Here is a 15187-nt window from a genome sequence, read left to right as displayed (position 1 = left end):
CAAACTGGTGGGTTGTATGTGTATGTGCACGTGCAAACTATGAGATTTATGAGAGCAGATGTCCTTCCAAATATTTTTATACCTACTTGCCAATTAAACTACCAAGGGATCTGCACATGGATAGACCTTTTAGGGAAATTGAATATCTATTTAACTCTGTTTTTTCATGTTCCGTAATTTGCATTACAGTATAAACTCTCTTGTCTGAATCATATAAAAGTGGCATGCTATAAATATGCACAAGTACAGAGGTGGAAAGTGTATAAACAGAAAGTGTTCTTTCATTCATCTTCATTTCTATAGCGCTTTTTCAATGTAGATTGTTTCAAAGCAGCTTAACATAGATGAAGAAACACAATGTGTTGTGTTTTTGTCAAACACTATGGGCTCTATCATACACCTGGTGTAATAAGGCACAAGACATGCAAGGCGTGACTTGTTGCTATTTTCAGACCAGCGCAACAATAATTTTCACGTTTTGCACCACGCTGTTTAAATAGCAAATCCATTTGCGCTACTTTATGCACTCATGAGTGTTCCGGTCTAAAATAGAGATGTGTAAAGGCGCATTGTAGGTGCATTGCTATTTTGAGCAACTGAAATATACTTCGCCATTGACCAACCAAAGCTGGTCAAAAGTCCAGTACAGACTGCGTTAGTTATGCACATATGCAGGTTTTGAAGATGTATGCATCACCATATGATACATGTGTTTGAATATAAGTTTTTTGACCACTACTGTTGTTATTATTATTGTTCATTTATTTGTTTGCTGGAAATTAGAACTGAATTTAAAAATAGTTTTAAACAAATTTGTGCGCTTAACAAACAAAATTAAATATGTAGGCTAGTGGATGTCTTCAGTGGAGTGAGTTTCCACCGTTCCTTTACTCCAAGAAAGTAAAGAAGTACAATAAAGTGTAAAAGTAAAGAGAACATAAAGAGGTTGAATAGAGGATGCACATTCTTTATTCTGCGCAGATGGTGTTAAATGTTTTCTCGCTAGTGAAGTGTTCAGTTTTTCCACTTACAAAATGCGCTATGTAAATAGCAAATGCGCCATAGTGCGACACAACTGACTCTTAAAGGGAATGGGAGATGACAATGTGAATGGTTTAACGCACGTTTGCTTAAAACGCACCCATAACTCATTAAGAGAATAAGCACAACCCTGTTAGACCATTGGCCGAGGCACAAATTGTATTTTTCCATCCTTAAAATAGCAAAAGTGGATTCGGACATGGCCTTAATGCTTTTGCACCATGTGCTTTAGACTTTTTGCCTAGATCATTAAATTGTTGGCATTCAGCATCAGCTATAGCAGACTGACAGTAGGATCTCTTTATACAAAAGGTGCACAAAGTTCCTGTGGCATTCAAACAACAAACAAAAAGAACAGCCATTATAAATATTGCTTTCCAAGCAAAATTTTTGGCCATCACAAAGTGACCTTTTAAGGTGGCCAAACTGAGTTTGTTTTTCTACTTTTCTTCTGATTTTAAATTATTTACTCTGTTCTTGAGGGACTGCATGCATATATTGGATTTGTGAAATATACAAGGACAGAAACTAAGTTTCCTATAACAATGCTTGGCTCTTTTATCTCCGATCTTACAAAACCCTTGTGCAGTTGGTTAGACAGTGTGATATTGCTTCTTTGTGCCCTTATTTTTAAAGATTAGTATCTGGAATGTAATTGTTTATGTATTGATCGGCACTTGCCTCACTTTTCTGCGTCTAATACAAACTTCTGATGTATCGAGTCAATTACACATCAAGAATTCACCCTTATTACCCGCCTCTACTTCTCTTATATTTATGAAAGGAAAAAAGTCTTTCATGAGAGAATGCGAACAAAATATTGCACCATATTTCTGCTGAGATTAATCTCTGCATTCACTGGGTTTACAGGAGTAAGAATAACCAGCCCCTTTGTGGGTCTATTGGCAACCAGGTTATTTGTCTAGGTAGGCAGGGTGTGCTGAGTGTGTGGTGAGGTGGCTTAATGAACAGCGAGATTGTTGGCAGGCAGGACGCAGTATAGCTGTAGCGCTGAGAAAACAGCAGGCCAACATAATTGTGCATTGTTCAGCCATAGAACAGGAGGCAGAGCATGTAATGAGCTGTAGCACCCGCTCGCGTCTTTCCTAATGGGCTATGACCAGGTTCATCCTTCCAGGGGCCTTAGCCACTCCAATCATCGCAATCGTCCATTCCCCCTAGACTTTCTTTCAAAGATCCCAATATCGGCCCTAACACTTCTGGCTTCTCTTTGTTTGTCTTAAAGGGGAAGGTCTTAACCCAAATAATATGAACATTTACTCACTGTTTACTCACCCTCAGGTGGTTCCAACTTTTTATGAGTTTCTTTCCTCTGTTGAACACGATAGACAATATTTTGAAGAAAGCTAAAAACCATTGACTTCCATAGTAGAAAAAACAATTACTCTGGAGGTCAGTGTTCACTAAACATGAGAAAGAATCTCTGAACAAGTAAAGGGTGAGTAAATGACGATGGAGTGATTGCCTTGTAAATGTAAATTCTGTTGTCATTTGCTCATTCCAAACCCGTAGGACTTCTATCTTCGAAGAAAGAAAGTCACACGGTCGAGTAAATGAAAGCCTTGACATGAGCCATCAAGAATCTTGGGAAACTAAGTTCAAGTATAGTCAGAAATATGTTGATGTTATTTGCAAGATGCCGTGAGAGTTTTCTTTTTGGCGAGGTTGGGAAGGTTTGATCCTGTTTTGCATTTTGATTGCTCAAGCCTCCCGCATAAATGGGATTCCAGTAGGCCTACTTCACCGATTTGTTGTTTCTTGAGTTTTTTTCCCCCCTCATTTTACCTGAAAGCCTGAGACATGCCGAGTCAAAAGCCCCTGAAAGCCCAACAGACCAAAATAAACATCAGCTAGTGAAAAGCTCCTGAAATTGAATGTCTATGATTCAACTGAAAATGCAGAAACGATTTTAAGCTGGGCCTTTTTTTCGGAGCCTGCTCTCCACTAAGACACAATGTAGCTTTGCTTTGACTCTCTTGTCACGTCCAGCATTTGATGTCCTGCAGCCAGAGAGCCAAAGTTAATGAATGAGATCGGTGTGTTCTGATTTGCTGCTCTGTTTCTGGGCGCTTCTCTCTCAGCAGGGGCTGCAGCCTCCCTAACCACATTCTGACAAGACAGCTGCTCTGAAAGAGAGACCGATGAAGAATGTGAGCAAACAAGAGACTGGATTCGCACAGGGCTGATGAGTCTCCTGTAACGAAAAGATTTAATTTGTCCTTAGGGGTGCAGGTCACTCTAAAGAGTCAACGTTTTTTGAGATGTCATTAGCCTAAAGCGAACCGACAGAGCCCCTACAAAGAACACACAAGTTGCTCTGTCACAAATATCGCTGGAGGGGGTGGTGTGCGGAGGGGTGTTATTCTCCATTGGTCTCTTGTTTATTATGTCTTGGGTGTTTCATATAACAAATGGAGAGAGACAGTTTTCTCTCAGGGGTTCTTAGCTTCTCCCCACAGAGCATGATTAATTGTTATTGTGGTCTATTTTTATGTCGCGTCCTGAAATACGAAGGTGCAGCAGAGGTAGCTTGACAATGTTGCTCAGGGCTCTCGCTGACAGTGTTTGCTTTATGGTATTTTCATATTTTATGGCCTCTGCTGATTTAGTTACTTCAAAACATTGCTCGCCATTAGATAGAACACAGGTTAGTAGCGAGCCATTCCTGGCAGCCATGGTCCTGCGCATGTTTTATAGACGTGCTAATGCACCTCTGACAAGAATGGCTGACAGATTAGGGGACATCAGAGAGACTCTCTTTCTTTCATCTGTTCATGTCTTAATAATGATTACTTGAAAGGCTTAAGATCAGATTTGACCTTGTTGTGTGTTCAAGACAACTCACCCCGATTCAGAGGAGAGCCTGGGGTTTAGCCGCTAGAAGGACCAGGCTGCCAGAATTTTGAGACCGTGGGCAGACAACCGCTCAAGAGATGAGAGATGTTACCTGGGTGAAGTTTACTCTGCTGGATAGGGGAGAAAAAAAAGAGAGACAGAGAGTGTTTCTAATTATAATGCTCCAGTCACAGTGCTGTGGTGGGCTGTAGCTTGCATGAGCAACCGCAGAAAGCTGACTTTTGGTTTAATTTGGAAGACTAGCAATAATCCAGACTAAATCTCTTAAAGCTGCAGCTTCCCCTCTGTCGGATTAAGGGGCAGTCTTAAAAGGATAAGAGCTGCTTATCAGTGCTTCCCTCAACACTTCCCAGTGCCTTCCGAAAAGTGTCTTTATGAAACTGGTTACAGTCAGATAATGGGGCCATTTATTAGTGATAATGTGTCATCTAGAAGCTAGTGGAAACTACTGAGATCTAGTAATATGAGTAAAACAAGCAAAGCAAGCTATTAAATCCTAAATCGGACAAACAGTATTGCAAGAAGCTTAAAGCTGTTTTCAGTGTAATAACATTTTCATATTTTTTCCCTAAATGTAAATCCCTTTTCCATTGGTCACATGTAATCTAATCTCAGGAAAATCAGCAGTACATGTTTTTATCTCGGTTACTGTTTAGATATTCTCATTTGCCTAATTCTTAAAGGGACAGTTTACCTAAAAATCATTCACTCACTCGAATGTTGTGTGACTTTATAGGTGAATTGGGTAAGATAAATTGTCCGTAGTGCATGTATCAGGTTTTTAGTTGTTTTCACTGATCAGAAACTACGCTTTAAAAAGCGATTTAAAACCTGAATTTCAAAATACAGTGCTTGGCATATATGAGTACACCCCTTACAAATCTATCTTTTAAATTCATATTTCTAATAGGAAGCTCTTTAACATTATTCTTGTTCATATACATTAGATTAGTCAGTACGAAAGCCACATCTGGAGCTTATCTAAAAAAAAACAACTTACGATGATGGTCCAAAACTAGTACACCTAAATTTATGTTATAGAAAAATATTAAATACAAATTTAAAAAGAGGAAAAATGAAAAGAAGCAAAAAAAAAGGAAAATTTTAGTTAAAATTTTTTTAGGTTTTAGGTATATATATATATATAATATAATAATATAATATTTTGCTTGAATTTAATTGTATTCTTAATTGTAATCTTTCTATTTCTAAATATCTTTGGTGACTAAAATATTATTTTAATAAATATATCTGTTTAATAAATCTGTTTTGTTTAAACGCACCAAAATTCATTGCCTACAGACCATTTCAATGTGGTAATGTCATTGTCCCATGAACATTTCCTGCTTGTTATCAAACAATTTCATTACTGTAATAAGAGGCAATTCACTCTTAACTTAATGTTAAAATGGCTATCATAACATTATTTATCAATATGTAGATATTTTTAGATTCTCGGAAGCTATAGAAATTAAAAATGTAAAACAGGAAGTACGTTGGGACCATTGTCTTTGTTTACATCCTTCAAAAATGTCTATTTAGACCTTCACTTAGAAATGGATATAAATATTCCTTTTCAAAATGGGGTGTACTCAATTATGCCTCATTCAGACAACAGAGACTTTGTAGCTGCCTGACGCTCTGGGTGGCGTCCTGCTTCAAACCTAGAGATGTGCAAGTTTATACAGCATGAATACAAGCTGAGAGAGGATCACGTGAGCTCTACTGGTGTTCCTATTGGCAGTCACTCAAAAAAGTCGCTCTTCATTTGCATAAAGTTAAAGGATTCTCAACTTTGTCTTGTTGCTCGACAAGCCCACCTGGTCGCCAATGGTCGCTGTCACTCGCGTAGACAGAGGTTGCTGGAAGTCACTCACTCTCCGTTGAAATGAACAGTCACTTGTCGATTTGCCGCAGTGAGTCGCTTGTAGTGTGAATGAGGATGTATGCTGTGCACTGTACACAGGTTATGTGTAATTGTCCTTTTCATAATCCCAGGCGCGGATGTTTATTTATTTATTTTTACTCCAGAATGTGGATTGACAAGCGAGCTGACAGGAACGCATATGTACGCCTTTTCGGTTTTCACTTTGAATACAATTCTTATTCTGAAAGATGGCGAGGCGGCTAGAAGTTTTATTTACTCGCTTGATGTAACACCGCAAAACAAACATTTGTAAAGTGGATAACTCTTAGATCTGGAAGGAAGTTGGTGAACAAAGGCTGCGGTTGTCATTACTTGAATTATTTATCTACTTTTTTCTTTTTTTGTATTGCAGCGGCGAGGCACACAGCGAAATGCGAATGCATCCAAATTGAGCCTGTTTGTTTAAAGCGCTGTTAATGAAGTGTTACTTTTTTCTGTTTTGTTTTTGGCTGTCTGACTGTCAGGGCTGCTAGGGGAACAAGCGCTAATCCAGTACGTCATGATACGTGTTGTTTGAAATTGCATGAAAGCGAGAGGCTGCCATGTGTCTCACGGGGGTAAAGAGCAAGAGAAATAGGACTCTGTAGGGGCAGAGGTAAAGAGAGCACAACCTTTTTTTGGTCTAGAAAGCCAGCATACAGTGGGGAGACGATCACTCAGGGAGCAATGCAAAAATAGAGGTGCGTGTGTGTGTAGATTCTTATTTACAAGGTGACACCTTTTTAACCTCCTATTAGCTGCATGCTCCTGAGAGCATCTGTTCTCTTCTGGGAGAGGGACGTCACTTGATTTTTCTCCCTCTAGATTCACCTTAAAGTTATTTTCTGGGTGTTAATTAGAGGATCTAACTACAGGTTTTCATGACACTATATTCATATGATCAGAACAAAAGAAGAGATAAATGTTCTTTTTCTCTCCTCAGCCTTATCGTATTGTTTAGGCTGACCCTGGCTCTAGTCTAACTAATGATCTCTATTAAAGCAGGCCTGTTAACCAGGGCAGTAATTATGTCGCATTATCTCCGGGGCTGTTTGCCAGTCTTGGCAGGTTTGTCAAACTACACTCTCGGTTATGGGTATATAAAGGTAGACAGTTGATTGTGATAATTATAATGAAGATAATAGAGAGATTCTAGTCATTAAAATGTGAACGTTAGCTTGTCTTATAATATTATTGCAGTTTGTTGGCGTATCTAATCAAAACTGGACTTTTTTTCCTCAGATAAATCGTGGAATTGGAAGCCAAATACAGTGATAGAACAAAACAGCCTATTTTGTGTGAACGATTACCTGAGCACAATCTACTAAAATCTCCATCAAATTCCCTCGTAGATGTTACAACCCCATTTTAAAGACTCATTTTCAAAAAATGTCTTAAATTGCTTATTAACCCACAGCCCTGGACCCCAGGTGTCAGATCTCCTCTGTTTCTGCTAATCAGGGGAAGTGCTATTTTTCAAAGCTCGAACTGAACAAAATTGGAGCTGTTGGAGAACTCTTAGGTTGGCATTATTCTCGTGTAATGAGTGTAAGAGAGCCCAATTATTCCACTTGCCATCAAAACAGAGGAAGATTAACTCTTCTCCACTTTGACACTCTCCAGCAGTAGTATCTTTTTATAGATGTTCGCACTTTTGATCTGTCTGTGCTGTACTGATGTTATTTCATTTCTTTTTCATCGAAACCACTGTGTGTGTGCTTCTTTAGTGCACAATATGACTTCATCAACAAGCCTTCCACCTCAACACAAACACAAAGAAATTCCTGCAGCTCCTTGTGCAAAACGGTTACGACATCTTTCTCCGGAGAGTGGCATTAAAACGATAAATTAGAGATGCAGCAGTGTGGCAGATTCAGAGGGGGAGCCATTTTGTACAAGCTTAGCTTGAATCCCAGTTAAGTGTTGGGTTTTGAAGCTTAAATTGTCCAACTGCAGAGGGATTTCACCACTTTGCTTTTGAAAAGCATCTTGTAGATTAAATGGAAAGGCCACAGTTGGAGCCCCCTGAATAAATAAAAAGAGTCCGGCTCTATAGGATATCACAATTTTTATCAGCCTGCAAGGAATGAAATTGGCTGCTAATCAGGAGGAGGGGAATAACAAGAGATGAATAAAATGATTTGCCACTGCTCTGACACAAAGACAAACTAACGCAATCTCAATCCGTACAGCTAGACTTCAGATAGGGGGGCTTATTAAAGCGCGGAAATACTCATGTATATGCACATGAATGCACCCAGATGGCTTTGATAAGAGACAGTTAACACACATGGTTTGTGGTAGGGATGTCCCGAGTCATTTGATTTTGAGTATCTACTGATAGCAAAACCCGATCCGATACTTTTAAAATACATTAAAAAAAAAGAATAAAGAAGAGCGAAGAAACAGATCCAGGTTGTTTCTTATTTTTATTTAATTCACCTTATTTTAACATTCAACAACTCAGAACTAGAGATCTGCGCTGGACTGAAATTTTAGTCCCGCTCCCACCAGGTTTTATTCCACTCCCGACCGTTTCCGCCGTATATTCAGTCTTTGTTCACCTGCTGCCCAACCCGCCTCACCTCGTTTTCTACCCGACCCGACCATTCCCGCTAAATTTACATCTGGTTTCCAAAATCTCATGTTAAAATTGGGTACTAGCAAAAAATAACAGATAAAAGTGTAGGTTGTGCAAGTACTGTAGACTAAACTAGACCACCAAATTCAAATTACATCAGAGTTACTGACCGCAACCACTTTTTTTTTCGAAATTTATTCCAGCGCGGCAAGAAATCTGGTCAGGTCCTGGGGCTCCCAAGGTACAGCTGCGGAAATGCAGACCTTTAGCTTTAACAATCAAGTTATAAATATCATAAAATCTTTTGGACTTTAGGACAACAGTAAATATTTTAAAATCTAATATAAAAACAAATAGCATCTCAACTTAAAATACCCAGCAGGCAATCCCAAGTTTACATATCCCAAAGTTTGCTATGGCAATGTTGTCGTCATCAACTCTACAATACCTCCAGACCGCAGACCTGCGGTGCTTTCCACTTCAAGTTGCTTATGTGTTCAACTTTGCTGGCATTTAACCAATAGTGTCTCTATTTGAGTCCTGATCGGGAGGTAACGTCCAATTCTGATCAAGTCTGAAATCGCATGATCGGACCCGATTTCCGATCACGTGATCGGATCTGGACATCCCCGGTTTATGGCGCGAGGCAAAATAATTCAGCTCTTTATTTGGAGGAAGTCAAAAAAGGTGTCCTATTACCAAAATGAATACAGATGTTTGAAGCACAGAGGGGGTGATGTGCTGTCCGTATGCTGTTGTTTTTCGGTCCTTACCCCCTCCCCAAACATGTTTGCCCCTAAAGACGCTCTAATACAAATTAAATTAAAGAAAGTCAGCACAGATAATCCTGGTGTGTTTCAGCTGTTGCGGCGGCGTGGGGTCAAGCCCGCAGCATCTGGCCCTCCTCACACAGCAAGCCCACAAGCTGCTCACGCTCTCTGGGAGTCGAAGCAGAGCAGCAACCCTACTGGCCCACTTAGGAGAGCGTGTGCGTGCGTGTGTACACATGTGGTCGAGCCCAGGATGTGGGAATGTAAAACAAGGGTGTGAGCCTGTCAGCATGCATGAAAAGTGTGTTGCTGCTGATGTGGGTTTATTTGTTTGTACAGTGTTAAAAGGGGTGTAGGGAAGGGTGTTAAATAAGTGTGGCGATGCAGTGGGGAGGAGGGGGTTTGAAGCAAATTGTTAATTGAAAATGGGAAGAAATGCATGCTCGAATTAGCTCCGTATCTGTCGGCGGTCCCTCGTGTAAGCCAATGGTGTGAGGGGACGTTGTTGTGCAGTGGTGATAGCAGACTGTCAGCACCCTGATTAACATCTGCTCATCGCTCTACAGATGAGCCACTGATGTGTGCTGAGGTAAAGCATCGCTCTCCATCCCTGTGCTGACAGCTGCTGAAAAAGGCCATTTCAAATATTAGGAGCAGATGTGTCTGGCGTGGCTAAATCTGAGCGCTAACTACTCTTACAGTAGTGCATCATGAATTGTGCTGATTGGGTCAAGCTTGTTATGATTACAGTGGACTTTTTATCCGCCCATCTGTCCATTAGGGCATCACGGGAGAGTCCAGCCACTACAACGTCTGATATCCAGTAGGGTAGTAAAGTGCAAAAGTGCATACACTGCAACAGGAGGAGCTTGGAGGAAAGGCGAAGGTTGTTTTTTTAATCATCCACATCTTCTACTACAGTGGTTCTCCTTTTATAACTTGATCAAATACAACACAGTGACAATTACTAAAGGTAACGATGAGTAATGATTAAAACGTAAATATCCATCATTGCTTGCATTTAACTACAATTACAAAAGGTAAAGGAAAATCTAATATCAAGTAGGCCTGCACGATTAATACATTTTAAACCGAAATCGTGATTGGAAAAGGTAAGATTTTCAAATCACAAAAGCTGCGATTATTTCAATTATTACCATAGCAAGGGAGGCAAACGTGAGAAATTAAAACGCCCCAATTAACGTTACTTAAAATACAGACTACTGTTACAGCAGAACCCACAAGCTTCTATTTCACTACTAAAATTAAATGAAAGCTGTGAACTTCCATCTCTGCTCTGCTTCTCTCTCTCTGTCTGTCTGTGTGTATGTGTGTGGACCTTTGACCTGCTTACGTGAGGTAACGTTTGCTCTTCTCTCTTGGCTGTTACAGGGATTCTTGTGAATCCAGACACACAGGTGTGTTACTCTGCAGCGTGAGTTTTCTCCACTGCGTCTATCATGAATCAGCTGTGATAACTGCGCATTATAGACCACGGCCGTTTATCTGTATCGCGTCACTCATCGGTTTATAACGCCAATCTCAGCCCTTTCTTTTGAGTAAATCACAGATGCTTAAGAACTCGCTCGACAACAAAAAAAGCAAGCAGGACATACAGTATATATATATATATATATATATATATATATATATATATATATATATATATATATATATAAAATATATATACTTGGAGTCAGAATTATTAGCCCCCCTGTTTATTTTTGTTTAACAGAGAGATTTTATCAACACATTTCTGAGCATAATAGTTTTAATAACTCATTTCTGATTTATTTTATCTTTGCCATGATGACAGTAAATAATATTTGAATGAATATTTTTCAAGACACTTCTATACAGCTTAAAGTGACATTCAAAGGCTTAACTAGGTTAATTAGGTTAACTAGGCAGGTTAGAGTAATTAGGCAAGTTATTATATGATGATGGTTTGTTCTATAGACTATCGAAATAAAATATACACTTTAATTTGATGGTCCGTTTGTTGAATTTAAGTTACATTGCATCTACATGCCAACTAATTCTTAGATTATAAGTAGACTGTTAGGTTGGGGTTAGGGTTAGGTTTAGTGTAAGTTGATATGTACTTGCATAGTTTCTTATAGTCAGTTAAATGTCTCTTTAGCAGCAGTATCAACAGATATTAAGCTGATAGTCTACTAATACTCAAATGGACTATCAAAAGTGTTACCTAAAGTTTATTATAAGAACTACAGTTATAATGATACTTTTTGGATAAATAGCTTTGAATCTGTAATAAGTGTATAAACCATTGTTTGTTTGTGTAGAGAGGGAGGGAGGTTGGAAGATTAGAGAAAGATGATGAAGTTCCACCTGCACTGCTTCCTGTTTGCACATTGCATCACATTGCCTCTGCACACACACCTTCTCATCTGTTTGGGATGTCAATAAGAATGCGTCAATAAAGAGGGCGGCTCAATCCACCTCAGAGAGAGGAAAAGAGAGAGATGAAAAGACAGAGCGAGGAAGAGAAAGTGCACTTGAGGCAGAGACAGACAGGGAGGATATCCGGGGAGACTAAGAGTCTGTAATGAGTTGTTGCAAATTTCCATCCACAAGAGATAAAAAAAAAAAAAAAATCCTGGATGGATGCCTCTGTGCCTTGTCATTGTGAGGAGAGAGGTGGGGGGGGAGGCGGATGGGCTTAAAGTGCTGGAGGAGGGTGGGATGGTCTGTTAGACATCTCAGCACGCTGACAGATATTTGAGAGAACATACCCTGAGATACTATGTCATTATTTTGGATCAAAGTGTCAAGCGGGTATATGATTTACACTCATAACAAAAGCAGCATCCAGAATGGATGAGTCGGCACTCTGTGCTGGAGCCCAGCGCTGGATATTACACTGATGTAAAGGTGTTCACATCGCTCATCTCCACTCGCACCCACCGAATGAGTCTCTGTGTGTATTAGCCAGTGTGTCTGTGTGGGAGAGAGAAACAGAAAGATGCATGACTGTGGTGTAAAATGGCTCAATGGTGCTCATCCTGAGCTGTGAATGTAACAGGCAGAGCACTCAGTCTCCATGTACAACACTGCAGCTGTGCAGCTACCCATCCCTCTGTTCCATCTATCCTTTCTATCCAAATATTGCTGTTTAAGGACAACAAAGTAAAATCTGTCAAATGATATATAATATATAATTGAAATAATCGACATTACTATATATCGGCGTCAACGATGGCACAGTGGGTAGCACGATCGCCTCACAGCAAAAAGGTCGCTGGTTTGAGCCTCAGCTGGATCAGTTGGCATTTCTGTGTAGAGTTTGCATGTTCTCCCCCGTTTGTGTGGGTTTCCTCGGGTGCTCCAGTTTCCCCAACAGTCCAAAGACATGTGGTATAGATGAATTGGGTAAGCTAAATTGTCCGTAGTGTACGTGTGTGAATGAGTGTGTATGGGTGTTTCCCAGTGATGGGTTGCAGCTGGAAGGGCATCCGCTGTGTTAAACATATGCTGAATAAGTTGGTGGTTCATTCCGCTGTGGCGACCCCAGATTAATAAAGGGACTAAGCCGAAAACAAAACGAACGAATGAATTACTGTATATGTACACTACAAACATTTAGTGTCAGCAAGACTTTTTTAATCCAGTTCATATTTTTATTCAGTTATGATATTTATTATCTTATTTGATAAAATAATTCCATAAAAGAATGAAGCTTTTATTTTAGAATAATGTTCTAAATAGAAAAATCCACAATTACTTCAAAACATGAAACTAGAAATAAGAAGAATATGAAATGTTTTTGAGCACCAGATAAGTTATTAAGAGCGATTTGTGAAGACTTGAGTAACGGCTCCTGAAAACTGAGCTTTGCATAACAGAAAAATGACACTAATAAACAGTATATTAGAATAGATTATAATAGAATTTTATTGTCATAGTTTTGAAATCAATGACTGACAATATTGACAAACCTTGTTAAATGCAATTAAAATAAAATCATTTTCCATTCCCCCACAAGTCCAAAAACATGTGGTACAGGAATATTGGGTAGGCTAAATTGTCCATAGTGTATGTGTGTGAATGAGTGTGTATGGATGTTTCCCAGTGATGGGTTGCAGCTGTAAGGGCGTCCGCTGCATAAAACATATGCTGGATAAGTTGGCGGTTCATTCCACTGTGGCGACCCCTAATTAATAAAGGGACTAAGCCGAAAAGAAAATGAATGAATGTAGTCCAGAAGGTAATATAGACAACATATAAATTGTAACAATGGTTAGCAAACAGTTACCATTTAATAGAAAACTGTTATCTGTAATAATATGACATTCAAATGATTAAAGGGCACCTATGATGAAAATCAACTTTTGTAAGCTGTTTGGACTGAACTGTGTAGGTATAGTGTGTCCAAAGACATATTGCAGTAATAGAAACAAAACAAGTCTTTTTGTTAAATTTCCTGACATTAAAATAAGACTAAAATCCCAGTAATTTTGAGGCCCACCGCAACGTGACGTAGGAGTGTGGTTTTCCCCGACCACCAAATTGACTGACAGGCACCATGTTTCTCTAATAACATGTATACACGTCCATGGAACATTTATTTGCAAAGAAACAGGGATTAAAATATTTGTTAAACTCTCTGTGGTTTTTATAAGTTTAAAAGGTTTTAAAACAGAGCATGTTCGCAATAAAGACTGTAAAATAAATATGTAATTCTTAACCGCTCTAATCACAACAGCTGCATGGTGTCAGTAAACGCTAATATACGTGTGTGTATGTGTGTGTACTGTAAATGGCATTTGTGTGGTACTCATCATTTCAGAAAATCTTGAATAAACTTCACCACAAATACATCAAATAAACTTACTTGGGATTTTTGACTAATGAGCTGTATTTCAGCTTCATCCATGTCTGTTTCTATCACTGACTGCTGTTTATCTGACGTAACGCATGAGAAGCAGACACAGAAGTGGGAATGGTGGGTGGGGAGAAGTAGCTCATTTGGATTTAAAGCCACAGGCCACAAAAACAGCTACAACGTATTCAGACAACAAAATGGACAAATTCTATATTATATAATTAATATTCTGATGGGTATTTTAAGCTGATACTTTACAGACACATTCTGGAGACACCAAATGCTTATCTTACATCTGGTAAAGGGATAAAATAGGTACTAAAGACACTTCTTACAGCACACACACACACACAAAATACTTTGTGTATTCACAATAGATGTCCTGCTTTTAATAATACTAAGAGCTACAATTAATAGAAATGAGGAAACCTGAATAGCCTGTGCGTGTCATGAACCAAGCACTGGTTTGCACACACCGCTATTATCTTCCATCCAGGCCACTCTCCTTTTCCATCCCAGGTGACGCCAGGTGGATACAAGGAGCGCTTTGAATGAAAGGAATGAGTGTCTTTGAATCCCAGCATTTGAATTGTAGAAACATCCCACAGGACTGACTTCTGCTAGTTGTGGCCATTTGAGTTTCATTAGTTTCTATGGCCAAACCGTCCTTTGAAAATGCAATGCGATAGCCAAGGCCACACTCACACACACACCCACCCACAACCACACTCGCACACATACACCTTCACTTCTATTATGACCAGTCTCCTTCCTGTAAAACATCCAAGCAGATTGTCAATCTATGAAACACACACACACTGCGGTATGAGAAGGATATTGTAACGTCGAATGGCCTATTTATAGTGGACAGAGTATCCGATCAATTCCCAAACACCAAAGGCCAACAACTAACAGCCCAAGTGTTCTTGTAAAAGAGAAATATCAAAGCACAGAGATACAGTAGATCAGAAAGACAGAGAGAGTAAGAATGCAGACTGATGTTATGCAAGAATGCAGATGTGCCCGATAAGTTATTTAAATCTTTTCATCATGTTAAAACGCATAGAGTTCTGACATATAATGACCTCATGCATTATTAACATAGCTGCTATTAATGTATACATAATTAATCACACACAAACTGACTGGAGCCTATAGCCCTTAGC

At 39.3% G+C, this 15187-nt stretch overlaps 1 protein-coding gene across 4 annotated transcripts in view; it reads left to right on the top strand.

Annotated features, from left to right (window-relative positions):
- pcdh19 (protocadherin 19) overlaps positions 1 to 15187 on the top strand; it is an 81875-nt gene that overhangs the window by 19212 nt on the left and 47476 nt on the right. The window lies entirely within an intron of this gene.

This window comes from Danio aesculapii, chromosome 14, assembly GCF_903798145.1.
Source record: "Danio aesculapii chromosome 14, fDanAes4.1, whole genome shotgun sequence".
Classification (NCBI taxonomy): domain Eukaryota; kingdom Metazoa; phylum Chordata; class Actinopteri; order Cypriniformes; family Danionidae; genus Danio; species Danio aesculapii.
This window is presented reverse-complemented; position numbering and strand designations above follow the sequence as displayed.